This window comes from Symphalangus syndactylus, chromosome 20 (genome assembly GCF_028878055.3).
Source record: "Symphalangus syndactylus isolate Jambi chromosome 20, NHGRI_mSymSyn1-v2.1_pri, whole genome shotgun sequence".
Classification (NCBI taxonomy): Eukaryota; Metazoa; Chordata; class Mammalia; order Primates; family Hylobatidae; genus Symphalangus; species Symphalangus syndactylus.
Window position 1 is genome coordinate 60,110,381 of NC_072442.2, and position 13,991 is coordinate 60,124,371.

Genomic DNA, 13,991 nt, shown 5'->3' on the forward strand with positions numbered 1-13,991 from the left:
AAGTATGAACGCCTAGAGGTGTTAAGCACAAAGAAGGTGTAGGGGGAGGCAAGTGCCAGGCACAAGCAGGGGCAGGTGAGGACTCTGGGTGCTTGTGCTATAGGGCCCCAGGCTACGGTCAGCCCTGTAGGTTTCCCAAGGGCCCGGCCTAAGGCAGATCCTTGATCAATATACCACGAGACCAGAAGGTACTCCGAAATCACAACCACAGAATTAGGGGATCTAGGAACAATTCTTTGGAGATACCAATGCATTTGGCTGGTGTTGCCGCATTTCTTTACTGGGGACTGATAGGTGGAGAGGTGGAAAGATGAGCTGAGGCACATCTTTCAGAGCTACTGGGAGGCCATTTCTTCCTGGCTGTTAGGATTTGTTCGTATTTGGGAGACCTTTAGAGCATGGTTAAACCCATATGTTGGGGTTCATGCTGCTTTTATGGTAGCAATACCCTATATTAAGATTCGAGGTAACATGGCAAAAAACTGGCCGGTTAGCTCAGTTGGTTAGAGCGTGGTGCTAATAACGCCAAGGTCGCGGGTTCGAACCCCGTACGGGCCAGTAAGTGGGTTTTTTGTTTTGTTTTCTCACCCTCTGCTGTTACCCAGAAGTTTCTACCCGGAGCCAGTTGCCTTCTGCTAACAGAATTATATTGCACCTACTGCTTCCTATTCCCTGAATCATTGGCGTTCCCAAAGGCTTGGAAGGGAGGAGTCTCTGGGCATCCGGGTGAAACGAAGGTTCCCGTGCAGCTGCCGCGTCTTTTTTTCCCTGGAAGCGCGTTGTTGGAGGCAGATGTTTATCGGTCAAAGGAAGTAAGAAAGGCATTGGATGAAAGGAGAGGGAGAAGCCTTGTAGTCGTGGCCGAGTGGTTAAGGCGATGGACTAGAAATCCATTGGGGTCTCCCCGCGCAGGTTCGAATCCTGCCGACTACGTCAGTTTTTCTTCAGCATACTGACCATATTTCTCTTCTCCAGGACGGGATGATCCAGTCGGCACCCTCCAAACCTCTCATCTAGGAATTCTAGAATCGAGATTTTGACTTAAAGTCTATTATTTTGGTTTGAAATCTATGATTAACTTCTTTGGACACTGAAGGAAAATCCGAGGACTGGACAAGTGATGCAAGAGCCAGTTGATTTCCCAAATTGGTTTTAGAAAGATCTGAAAAAATTCGGTCTGGGATCCTAGCTCTGTATTCTTGTAGATGAATTTCAGAAACCTTTAAGGCAACTTCGGCGCCGTGGCTTAGTTGGTTAAAGCGCCTGTCTAGTAAACAGGAGATCCTGGGTTCGAATCCCAGCGGTGCCTTTATTCAATTGAAATAGCGTGATTTTGCAGCTGAATCCACATCCCTACAGGTATTGTTTTTATATCAGAACGCGTAAGAGTTTCTGTTCTGCACTCATAGCACCCACATTTCCTGCTGAGTCGACCTGCCACTCCCATGAGATCGCCACTCTAAAAGGTGGTTCTCTAACTTAGGGGCAGAAATGCTGCATAGGCCTAAGGGTCCTTTGCCCAACTGATGCCACACCCCACTGGTGCAGGTGGACTGGATCAGGCGGCCGCCCCACCCTCGACGGAAGGGGCTGCCCACCTTCCAGGCCTCTTTCCCCACCCTAGGACGTCCCCTAGAACCTGAGCCACTTTGTTTTGTTTGGCTCTTCATTATATTTCTTTGGGTTTGGTGGCTCATACTTTTATACATATAGTATATAATATAAAAATATATATTTAGGCCGGGCGCGGTGGCTCACGCCTGTAATCCTAGCACTTTGGGAGGCCAAGGCGGGTGGATCACGAGGTCAGGAGATCGAGACCACGGTGAAACCCCGTCTCTACCAAAAATACGAAAAATTAGCCGGGCGTGGTGGCGGGCGCCTGTAGTTCCAGCTACTCCGGAGGCTGAGGCAGGAGAATGGCATGAACCCGGGAGGCGGAGCTTGCAGTGAGCCGAGATCGCGCCACTGCACCCCAGCCTGGGAGACAGAGCAAGACTCCGTCTCAAAAAAAAAAAAAAAATTGTATATATATATATATTTAAATATACAATATTTAAAATTTGGCACAGCTTCTAGATGCGGTCCTCTAACTGGTCTTTCACTTGCAGTTACCTCCATCCCTCTCCACGAGCGCGATGTCAGGGTAAGGAGTAAGCAGGGATCCGCCTGGCCTGGCCTGGCACCAGGTTTCCTGCAGCAGGGTGCAGAAGGGCTGAGGCCATGTGACCAGAGTCCAAGAAAGCATCATTCGGGAGTCCCTAGGGATCCTGGTGTGGAAGGGCAGGGCACATTTCTGGAGCACTGAAGCTAGGCTGGTTAAGGAAGAAATAAATGCCGGAAATAAGGCAAGAAATAGGATCTGTGAGCTCTTGGCAGGACCTAAACCTCCTTGGAAGATAGGCAGAAAGCCCTCGACACCATTCCATGGCCCACGAACCAATGTAAGATGAGCAAATGACTTGAAGGAATTACTACCTCCAGGTCAAGCCAGGGATGCAGCACTGCCGAGACCATGTTTGTGCCAAGCACTGGGCTGGACCCTGTGCAGAACCAAATGAACAAGGCATGTTCCCCTTTTCAGCACTAAGGGCACTGTAAGAACAGGGAGAAGTGGAATCTAATCTGGCCTGAGGGTAGAGGGTGATCAGCTAAGTCTGAAACACCATGTAGAAACTTGCCATGTATGGCCGGGGGTGGTGGCTCACGCCTGTAATCCCAGCGCTTTGGGAGACCAAGGCGGGCGGATCACCAGACCAGCAGCCTGGCCAACATAGGGAAACCTGGTAACATAGTGAAACCTTGTCTCTACTAAAAATACAAAAAATTAGCCAGGCGTGGTGGCAGGCGCCTGTACTCCCAGCTACTCGGGAGGCTGAGGCAGGAGAATCGCTTCAACCTTGGAGGAGGGAGGAGGTGTGGTCAGCTGAGATCGCGCCACTGCACTCCAGCCTGGGCAACACGAGTGAAACTCCGTCTCAAAAAAAAAAAAAATAAACAAATGATCAGCTGTTTGTTAGTTCTTGGTTATTAAAAGTGGGGTCTATGTACACACTTTTCTGAGGAAAAAATAAAGTGTGGGGTATGTGGATGGGATTATGTATGAACTCCGTGGATTGTACGTGTTTAGGAAGAGGGCCATGGCTTTTTTTTTTTTTTTTTTTTTTTGAGACGGAGGGAGTCTCATTCTGTCACCCAGGCTGGAGTGCAGTGGCACAATATTGGCTCACTGCAACCTCCGCTTCCCGGGTTCAAGCGATTCTCCTGCCTCAGTCACCCGAGTAGCTGGGATTACAGGCGCCTGCCACCACGCCTGGCTAATTTTTGTATATTTAGTAGAGATGAAGTTTCACCATTTTGGTCAGGCTGGTCTTGAACTCCTGACCTTGTAATCCACCCGCCTCATCCTCCCAAAGTGCTGGGATTACAGGTGTCAGCCACTGTGCCTGGCGAAGAGGGCCATAGCTTTCATAAGGGTCATAAAGGATTTAGGCCTCCCCTTCTGCAGAGATTAAGTGCCTGAGGCCAGGGAAGAGGTGACTGGATTATTTTGCAGAGAAAGCTGGGGCCCAAGGGGTGGGAGACAGGAACTGGAAAAGGGTAGGAATGGAGTAGGAGATGCCAGATCAGCCCTGAGAATCTCTTTACCCATCTCAAAGACTTGGGACACTAATGGGAAAGGCTGGGTTAACTTCTGCTGCCCTTCCCCACTGTCTGTCCAGGGGCACCTGGGAAAGGACAAATAGGAGCTGAATCCTTCACTGAAAGCCCGGTCAACGTATCTATGGGTTGGGCATTAGGAACGGCCTGGCCCCACAAATCACAACAACGGGGTGTAGAACAAAATGGTTCCAGAGATGCCACCAGGCTGGTCCAGGGCCGATGCAGGCCAGAACCCGGCTGGGAGGACTCCCTGGAACAGGCACGGAGCTGAGGAAAGGCAGGACACGTGGTCTGCTACTGAACCCACCAGATCTTGCTGGGACTCTGGGCTGCTCCGGAGTAAGAGCAGCATGGTGAGTGTTTAAGAGCGCAGAGGCTCACTGGGCAGCCCCGGGGACACTGCTAAGTCCCCAAACCGGGTCTACAGGCCTTCGACCACACTCATGCGGCCACATGCCTCAGAGCCTTCGGGGGGTCTTAGGAGGCAGGCAAGAGGGTCTCCTTCTAGGCCATTCTAGGAGGGGACTGGAGAGCAGAGGTTAGACTGCAGGGTAGGGGTAATCTGATCTTACAGTCCGGAAGCCATGAGACTAGTCCCCTGGCCTTGCGCCCCGCCCCACTGCAGGGTGGAAAGCCTGTCCCCCTCCAGTCACCCAGCTCAATAACGCCCTCCTCCGTGGGTCTTCTGGGCCCCAGAAATCATTCCCTCTTTCCCTCGCCTGGGCACTGCCATGCGGTCTGGGGAACCCGTGGGCTATCGACGGGTCTGGCCCAGGGTTTGCCTTGCCCGTTAGCCCAGGAAGATAGACAGACACGGGGACTGGTGTTACCCTAGTGATTTCTCCCGCCCGTCCCGAAAGCAAGCAACTCCACCGCTTCTCTTCAAAGCTCTGCAACGAAGGGCTAGGTCCAAGGACCGCAGGCAGAGGCGGGAAGTGTCAAGATCCTAGGTTACGGAATGGCACCAAGTCGGCAACCAAAGAAAGCAGCAACCCGGGTGTTCAAGGCAGTCATGCAGGGCGGCGCAGGGGCGACGCCGAGGCCACTCCCTCCCACTTCCTTGACGCTATTTCCTGGGAGGAGCCGGAGCTCGCGGCCGGGAGCCAAGAGATTCCCAGCCCCGTGCTCCAAAATACTCGGCCTGAGGGAGGCTGTCCCTGAGCGCGCGCCAGGACCGTTCCACCATGCATAGTGGATCCAGCACTATAGCAAGCCTGGCACGACCTCTAAGGGGGTTCGCGGCAGCGTTTTCTCGTCGGCTCGTTGGTCTAGGGGTATGATTCTCGCTTCGGGTGCGAGAGGTCCCGGGTTCAAATCCCGGACGAGCCCTCCTTTACGTTTTGCTGAGACAAGAGTGTCTTCAAGGAATGTGTTACCTGACCAGCGCTGCAGGAGGCTTGACTGGAAGTCATCAATATACAGTAAGCTCTTTTGTGGCACCGCGGTAGCAGAAAGAATCTCAGTTCCCAGACCCGCCTGGCATGTCAGGAAGAGAGGAGGCACGCCCAGACTTGGGCAGGTCGCTTCCTTTCTGCTTCCTGACTTCCTTCGTGGTGTCTCAACTCGGCCACCACAGCCTGGTTTCGGTTTGATTGACACCGGTCAATCTATAGTTGTGAATGACAGTGTTCGGGAGAGCCTAGGAACTGTCAGAACTTGGTTCTCTGCAGCCCTGAAGTCACTTTATCTCTTTCGGTCACTGCATCTGACTATTGGTGCCTGAAATACACCCACAGTTTCTGGTCGGCGTTTCTCGGTGGCTGAAAGAACAGAACCCCTAGGAACCCTGCTGTCAGCACGCCGAGTGTAAAGCCCCAGATCAAGGATTCGGAAAGGGTTATGTGTGGATCCTTCCTCGTTAGTATAGTGGTGAGTATCCCCGCCTGTCACGCGGGAGACCGGGGTTCGATTCCCCGACGGGGAGAGTACTAGTAGTTTTGAAACTTTCTTTTTGCTTTCATTAAATCCGTCCTGGTCCCTGGGATGGAGATATAAAAAAGAGGGAAAGGAGGAGGGGAGGAGAGTTTGGCCTTCCTCTCCAGCTCGCATTCTAAGTTTCCATTTTACTTCAAGCAACTTAAGAGTTCAAACGTGTACCTGAAGTGGCCATTATCTGCTCCGCTCAGTATGTTCATTAGCGCTCAGACTTAACCTAGCTTGCTCCCTCTTTGACGGAAGTGCGCATTTCCAGTGTCTGCTTGAACCTGGGCAAGTAGCTTTGGCCCCCAGCCGTCCAGGGTGCAGAGCCCGGGCTTTTGTTTCCTTTCGCCTCCCTGCTTTTTGTGGATTCGCACTGCGATCCGGGAACAGTAGGCAACCCCGGGCCGAGATTCCGACGCGAGGCTCTCGCCTGGAGGGGCTTGCAGGGCGCATCCGCCAGGAGCGCGGTGGTCCGGCCGTGATCGCGGTTGTAGCGGAAAGCGGGTCCTTTCGGAGCGGAAGGTTCCTCAGGAAAACCTCACGAAAACCCTCAACGATGCCGGGGCCCAGAAAACACGAAAAGGAAAAGAGGGGGAAAAAAAACAACAAACACCCAAAACTACTTGCGTTGGCCGGGAATCGAACCCGGGTCAACTGCTTGGAAGGCAGCTATGCTCACCACTATACCACCAACGCTCGGGTAGTCTTGGTTTTCATACCTCAGGTTGGTTGGGGTGAGTCGGGTTGGACCCGTGCAGATCCAGGGAAACAGCATCAGCGAGATCGAGGTAAAAGTAATGGCTGCCGTCGTCTGCCCAGCGCGCAATTGTGAGTGACCTTCACTGCTAGCGCGCGCCACCCACCCCACATGAACCTGTAGGGTTATGCCCAGTCTACAGACGAGGAAACCAAGATCCAGAGAAGCTGAGTCACAGGCAGAGCTGGGATTACGTCTAAGATTTGTCCAGGAGGCGAGAACTGCAGCGACACCATGATGATTTATCATCTCCAGAAAAAAAAAAAAAAAGTCCTAGACACATAAAAATGGCTTCTCTGTAGAGTGAGCTCAACGAGCTCAATGTGATTCCAGTTAATGAATTGGGCCTTAAGCCAAATTTGCCTAAACACAATTTGCCTCTCTTTATTATTTATCCAGAGGATGAATTTAATGCCTACGTACGTGCGCCCACACCTCGTCAGCTGGTGCCTCAGAGAAATGCGCTGACAAATCTTAACGATGGGGCCTCATGACAAAAGTCCGCCCCGTATTGCTGCTCAACACACCCATTAAGTCACACAGTTGGGCAGGCCTCGTGGCGCAACGGTAGCGCGTCTGACTCCAGATCAGAAGGTTGCGTGTTCAAATCACGTCGGGGTCAAGTGAAACATTGTTTTCCCTAATCAAATAGATTTACGGTGACATTTTTCAGGATAGGAAAAAAAAAAAGCCTCCTCAGTAGAAGGATAGGAGGGGAATAAGACAAATATGAACGTTATTCAGAAGTTGGGTACAATTTCAGTTGGGTACAGACTTTCCCAGACTTTCAACATTATGTGATATATCCCTGTGGCAAAACTGCACATGTACCCCTAAGGTCTATAAAAGTAAAAATAAATTTAAAAATTAAAAATCCCTGTTGTATGAAAATTTTTAAAGAATTTTTTTAATTATTATTTTTTGTTTGTATGTTTTTTTCCCTTGAGACGGAGTGTCTTTCTTGTTGCCCAGGCTTGAATGCAATGGCACTATCTTGGCTCACCGAAACCTCCCCCTACAGGTTCAAAGGGATTCTCCTGCCTCAGCGTCCGGAGTAGCTGGGATTACAGGCATGCACCATCACGCCCGGATAATTTTGTGTTTTTAGTAGAGACGGAGTTTCTCCATGTTGGTCAGGCTGGTCTCGAACTATCATCCTCCGGTGATCCACCCGCCTGGGCCTCCCAAAGTGCTGGGATTACAGGCGTGAGCCACTGTACCCGGCCTTTTTTAATGTTTTTAATAATCTCTGCTGTTCTATGTATGTTTACTTAACACTGAACATAAGGATATTAAATACAAATATTACCTATCTCCAGATTTCCCAGCAGTCACTAGAAGCCCAGGACCACGTGCATTTTGGCTGCTTCCAGTATATTGAAAAACAAAACTGGTAGGGTGGGATGGCTCACGCCTGTAATCCCAGCACTTTGGGAGGCCGAGGCGGGCAGATCAAGAGGTCAAGACCATCCTGGCCAACTTGGTGAAACCCAGTCTCTACTAAAAAATACAAAAATTAGCTGGGCATGGTAGCGCGCGCCTGTAGTCCCAGCTACTTGGGAGGCTGAGGCAGAAGAATCGCTTGAACCCTGGAGGCAGAGGTGGCAGTGAGCCTAGATTGGCACCAGTACACTCCAGCCTGGCTACAGAGACTCCATCTCAAAAAAAAAGGAAAGGAAAGTAGGGAGGGAGGAAGGAAGGAAAGAAGGAAGGTGGAAGGGAAGGAAGGAAAGAAGGAATCCAGGCCAGCCACCCTGTATGCCTTGTCTTTTCCAGTGGGAAATTTATACCCTTCACCTCTCTCCTCCACTAACAATACCTTTGTAAGTGTGACTGGCTTTGGTTGATGGGGAAGAATTTGGACCATCTCACCACCATCCACACAGCAGACATTGCCCAGGTTAAAATCTGTGCTCCGCTTTCCTTCCCCTTCCTTGCCCCTGCCCACCTTCTGCCACAGCCATCACTGTGTCACTGTATCACTGTGTCCAAGACAGAGGCAGACAGTTGACCAGTCCTTGCAGAAACGGTGCTTGAAGAACTGCTGATGACCTGAGCAAGGTAACAGCATAGAAACTCTGGCGACCTAAGGCGGAGCTGGCTGTGAGGCTGGCTACCCAGCAGTCCCACCACCATTCTCACTTCCAGGGCAACCAGAAAACCTTGCCTGCATTAGTTATTTCGTAAGGAGATGCAAAATGATCATTTCCTAATTCGATCATTTTGTGTACATTTATTAGCTGAAACACACACACAAATATATTTGTAACAAAATAAAGAGGAAAAATCGCTTCTCGGCCTTTTGGCTAAGATCAAGTGCAAAATAAAGAGGAAATACAGCCAGGTGTGGTGGCTCATGCCTGTAATTCCAGCACTTTGGGATGCCGAGGCGGGCAGATCACCTGAGGTCAGGAGTTTGAGACCAGCCTGGCCAACATGGTGAAACCCCATCTCTACTCAAAATACAAAAAAATTAGCCAGGCATGGTGGCACACGCCTGTAATCCCAGCTACTCGGGAGGCTGAGGCAGGAGAATCGCTTGAGCTTGGGGGCGGAGGTTGCAGTGAGCTGAGATCATGCCGTTACACTCCAACCTGGGCGACAGAGTGACGTTCCGTCTCAAAAAAAAAAAAAAAAAAAAAAAACTAAATAAAAGGAAATAACACTTACAGTCCTTGTTTCTCTAACTGGCCACGTAGTGGTAGCTGATAACTAGCTTCTTCTTCTTTTCTTTTTTTTTTGAGATGGAGTCTCGCTCTGTCACTCAGGTTGGAGTGCAGTAGAGTGCAGGTGATCCACCCATCTCGGCCTCCCAAAGTGCTGGGATTACAGGCGTGACCTACCGTGCACAGCCATTTTTTAAATATTTTTAGTAGAGACGGGGTTTCATCATGTTGGCCAGGCTGGTCTGGAACTCCTCACCTCAGGTGATCCTCCTGCCTCAGCCTCCTAAAAGTGCTGGGAATATAGGTGTGAGCCACCGCACCTGGCCTAACTAGCTTCTTCTACTACCCATTTTGTCTTCCCATTGTCTTCAGCCAGCCCGTCAACTGGTCCTGGTTCTTTTCCTGGTAGGGAGACCCAAACCTTGTTCCTGAAGGGTCTAAGCCACGAGTAGTCCTACCTGAATTGAGTGCTTGTAGTTTTCCACTGACCTTAAAATCTGTATTAGTCTGCTCAGGCTACCATAACAAAATGCCACAGACTGGGTGGCTTAAACAACAGACATTTATTTTCTCACTGTTCTGGAGGCTCAAAGTCCAAGATCAAGATGTTTTCAGTGTTGGTGTCTGCTGAGGCCTCTCTTGCCGGCTTTTACATGCCGCCTTCTTGCAGTGTCCTCACATGGCCTTTCCTCTGTGCCGACAGGGAAAGAGAGAACTCTGGAGTCTCTCCCTCTTCTCCTAAGGATGCCAGCCCTGTAGGATTAGGATTCCACTCAAATGACCTCATTTAACCTTGACTACTTCCCTAAAGGCTGTGTCTAGAAATACATTTACATTCGGTGTTAAAGCTTTATCATATGGATTTTGGAGAGACACAATTTCATCCATAACAACCACAGAAGAAAATGGTAGAGAAACAATATACATAGACCTAATTCTTGAAATTATTTATTTTATTATTATTATTACTATTTTGAGACCGAGTCTCTGTCTGTCGCCCAGGCTGGAGTGCAGTGGCGTGATCTCAGCTCACTGCAAGCTCCACCTCCTGGGTTCATGCCATTCTCATGCCTCAGCCTCCCTAGTAGCTGGGACTACAGCCGCCCGCCACCACGCCCGGCTAATTTTTTTTTTTGTATTTTTAGTAGAGACGGGGTTTCACTGTCTTAGCCAGGATGGTCTCAATCTCCTGACCTCGTGATCCACCCACCTGGGCCTCCCAAAGTTCTGGGCTTACAGGCATGAGCCACAGCGCCCAGCCTAATTCTTGAAATTTTACACTGGAACTCCACCTGTATGCCTTTTAGTTCATTTAAAAAAAATCATAAACAAATATAGCAAAATATGTTAAGATTTGACTAATTTAATAGTAGTCACACAAGTGCCTTTAAAGTGTATTCCTGGACGGGTGTGGCGGCTCACGCCTGTAATCCCAGCACTTTGGGAGGCCAAGGTGGGTGGATCACCTGAGGTCAGGAGTTCGAGACCAGCCTGGTGAAAATGACGAAACCCCCATCTGTACTAAAAATACAAAAATTAGCTAGGCATGGTGGCGCATGCCTGTAATCCTGGGAGGCAGAGGTTGCAGTGAACCAAGATCACCCCATTGCACTCCAGCCTGGGCGACAAGAGCAACACTCTGTCTTAAAAAAAAAAAAAAAAAAATTAGCTGGAATGGTGGCAGGCGCCTGTAATCCCAGCTACTCGGGAAGCTGAGGCAGGAGTATCGCTTGAACCCGGGAGGCAGAGGTTGCAGTGAACTGAGATTGCGCTACTGCACTCCAGTCTGGGCAACAAGACTGAAACTCCATTTCAAAATAATAGTAATAATAATAATTATTATTATTAATTATTAATTATTATTATAAGGCCAGGCGCGGTGGCTCACGCCTGTAATCCCAGCTCTCACGGAGGCAGATGTGGGAGGATAGCTTGAGCCCAGGAGTTCGAGACCTGCCTGGGAAATATAGCAAGACCCTGTTCTCCACAAAAAAGAAGAAAAAAAAAAGACAAAAAATAATAATAATAATAAATAAAAAAAAGCCGGGCGCGGTGGCTCACGCTTGTAATCCCAGCACTTTGGGAGGCTGCAGCAGGCGGATCACGAGGTCAGGAGTTCAAGAACAGCCTGACCAACATGGCGAAACCCCGTCTCTACTAAAAATACAAAAATTAGCCGGGCATGGTGGTGCACGCCTGTAGTCCCACCTACTTGGGAAGCTGAGGCAGGAGAATCACTTGAACCAGGGAGGCAGAGGTTGTGGTGAGCTGAGATCATGCCACTGCATTCTAGCCTGGGAAACAGAGCAAGACTCCATCTCAAAAAAAAAACAAAGATATTTTATAATTTTTTGTGGTAAATTATACTTAACATAAATTTTACCATTTTAACCATTTTATTTATTTATTTATTTATTTATTTATTTATTTTTTTTTTATTTTTTTTTTTTGAGACGGAGTCTCGCTCTGTCACCCAGGCTGGAGTGCAGTGGCGCGATCTCGGCTCACTGCAAGCTCTGCCTCCTGGGTTCACGCCATTCTCCTGCCTCAGCCTCTCCAAGTAGCTGGGACTACAGGCGCCCGCCACCACGCCCGGCTAATTTTTTTTGTATTTTTAGTAGAGACGGGGTTTCACTGTGGTCTTGATCTCCTGACCTCGTGATCCGCCCGCCTCGGCCTCCCAAAGTGCTGGGATTACAAGCGTGAGCCACTGCGCCCGGCCTCATTTTAACCATTTTAAAGTGTACAATTAAGGGTTTCTGTTATGTTCTCACAGTGGTGCATCAATCATCACTATTTATTTCCAGAACATTTTCATCACCCCCCGAAAAAGAAACTATTGGCACTCACTCTGGATTCCCCCTTCTCCCTTCCCCTAGTCTCTAGAAACCACTAATCTGTTTCTGTTCCAGTGGATTTGCTTATGCTGGATATTATGCTGGATATCGCATGTAAATGCGATCATATAATATGTGAACTTTCTATCTTTTTTTTTTTTTCAGACGGAGTCTTGCTCTGTTGCCCAGGCTGGAGTGCAATGGCACGATCTCAGCTTACTGCAACCTGTGCCTCTTGGGTTCAACGGTTCTCCTGCCTCAGCCTCCTGAGTAGCTGGGACTACAGGTGCCCATCACCACACCTGGCTAATATTTGTATTTTTTGTAGAGACGGGATTTCGCCACGTTGCCCAGGCTGGTCTGGAACTTCTGGGCTCAAGGGATCTGCCCACCTTAAGCCTTCCAAAGTGCTGAGACTGCAGCCATGAGCTACTGTGCTCAGCTTAGCCTCTTTTGTTTATACTGTTTTCATGGTTTCCATGAAATAAAATATCAGTACTTCATTCCTCTCAGGACTAAGTTTCTATTTTATGGATGTATGACATTTTGTTTATTCATTCACCAGTTGATGGACATTTGGGTTGCTTCCAACTTTTGGCTGTTGTGAATAATGCTGCTTGTGAATATTTAGGATACTTCCTTTCAATTCTTTTTCTTTTTTTTTTTGAGACGAGAGTCTTGCTCTGTCACCCGGGCTGGAATGCAGTGGCATGATCTCAGCTCACTGCAACCTCCACCTTCCAGGTTCAAGGGATTCTCCTCCGTCAGCCTCTCGAGTAGCTGGGATTACAGGCGCATGCCACCACACCTGTCTAATTTTTGTATTTTTAGTAGAGATGGGGTTTCACTACGTTGGCCAGGCTGGTCTCGAACTCCTGACCTCGTGATCCACCCGCCTCGGCCTCCCAAAGTGCTGGGATTACAGGCGTGAGCCACCGCGCCCGGTCCACACCTTCTTTTTAGAGATTATTTGTCATTAATATTTAATCCTGCAAACAGTTCCATGACTCTATACACCTTCTAAAAAATTAGAACGTTAAAGACAAAGCTTAAGTCCCCTTTGATGACCACCCATCTCTGCCTGCTCCCTCCTCTCCACAGAAGAGACAATGGCAATGCAAATACATGAGGTATATTTCACTATGTTGATGTGCGGGCAGTTAAAGGTAAATTGATAGATTAAAGAAGCAAATTGGTGTAACCAAGTCCAAACTTGTTCTGAGGCTGCAATGAGCTATGATTGTGCAGCAAGTGTGCTTGCCTCGGACAAAAGAGACCTTGTCTTAAAAAAAAAAAGAAAAAAAAAAAGGCCAGGCGCAGTGGCTCATGCCTGTAATCCCAGCACTTTGGGAGGCCGAGGCGTACGGATCACAAGGACAGGAGTTCGAGACAAGCCTGGCCAATGTGGTGAAACCCTATGTCTACTAAAAATACAAAAATTAGGCCGGGTCGGCCGGGCGCGGTGGCTCACGCTTGTAATCCCAGCACTTTGGGAGGCCGAGGCAGGCGGATCACGAGGTCAGGAGATCGAGACCACGGAGAAACCCTGTCTCTACTAAAAATACAAAAAATTAGCCGGGCGTGGTGGCGGGCGCCTGTAGTCCCAGCTACTCGGAGAGGCTGAGGCAGGAGAATGGCGTGAACCTGAGAGGCGGAGCTTGCAGTGAGCCGAGATTGCGCCACTGCACTCCAGCCTGGGTGACAGAGCGAGACTCTGTCTTAAAAAAAAAAAAAAAAAAAAAAATTAGCTGGGCGTGGTGGGGTGTGCCTGTAGTCACAGCTACTTGGGAGGCTGAGGCAGGAGAATGGCATGAACCCGGGAAGCGGAGTTTGCAGTGAGCCGAGATCACACCACTGCACTCCAGCCTGGGCCATAGAGCAAGTCTCTGTCTCAAAAAACAAACAAACAAACTGTATATATACTCTTATCTTCCCTCCTTCCTTTCTGTCCTGAAGCTGGCCATAAAGAAATTCTCTGAACAATCTTGTTCAATTATAGGTCATAAGACCCGCATTTCAGAAGGTGGAAGGAATACTGCCCAGAGAAGCCAAGAAGAATCTAGACAGGCCTTGCTGGGCTTCCCCATTCAGCCTATTAGTACTAGATCATACCCTCTTTGTCCAATCACATTTCTACACAGTTGTCCA

General features: G+C 49.2%; 7 non-coding genes across 7 annotated transcripts; 6 read left to right on the plus strand and 1 right to left on the minus strand.

Moving 5' to 3' along the window:
- The first annotated feature begins 484 nt into the window (after nt 1-484).
- On the plus strand, nt 485-558 carry TRNAI-AAU (transfer RNA isoleucine (anticodon AAU)). Its single transcript has one exon. It is a non-coding gene; the product is annotated as a tRNA-Ile (tRNA).
- Nucleotides 559-851: 293 nt separating this feature from the next.
- On the plus strand, nt 852-933 carry TRNAS-AGA (transfer RNA serine (anticodon AGA)). The gene has a single exon. It is a non-coding gene; the product is annotated as a tRNA-Ser (tRNA).
- A 302-nt stretch (nt 934-1,235) lies between these two features.
- On the plus strand, nt 1,236-1,309 carry TRNAT-AGU (transfer RNA threonine (anticodon AGU)). The gene has a single exon. It is a non-coding gene; the product is annotated as a tRNA-Thr (tRNA).
- Nucleotides 1,310-4,920: 3,611 nt separating this feature from the next.
- On the plus strand, nt 4,921-4,992 carry TRNAP-CGG (transfer RNA proline (anticodon CGG)). The gene has a single exon. It is a non-coding gene; the product is annotated as a tRNA-Pro (tRNA).
- A 523-nt stretch (nt 4,993-5,515) lies between these two features.
- TRNAD-GUC (transfer RNA aspartic acid (anticodon GUC)) lies at nt 5,516-5,587 on the plus strand. The gene has a single exon. It is a non-coding gene; the product is annotated as a tRNA-Asp (tRNA).
- Nucleotides 5,588-6,207: 620 nt separating this feature from the next.
- TRNAG-UCC (transfer RNA glycine (anticodon UCC)) lies at nt 6,208-6,279 on the minus strand. Its single transcript has one exon. It is a non-coding gene; the product is annotated as a tRNA-Gly (tRNA).
- A 611-nt stretch (nt 6,280-6,890) lies between these two features.
- TRNAW-CCA (transfer RNA tryptophan (anticodon CCA)) lies at nt 6,891-6,962 on the plus strand. The gene has a single exon. It is a non-coding gene; the product is annotated as a tRNA-Trp (tRNA).
- Nucleotides 6,963-13,991: the final 7,029 nt, after the last annotated feature.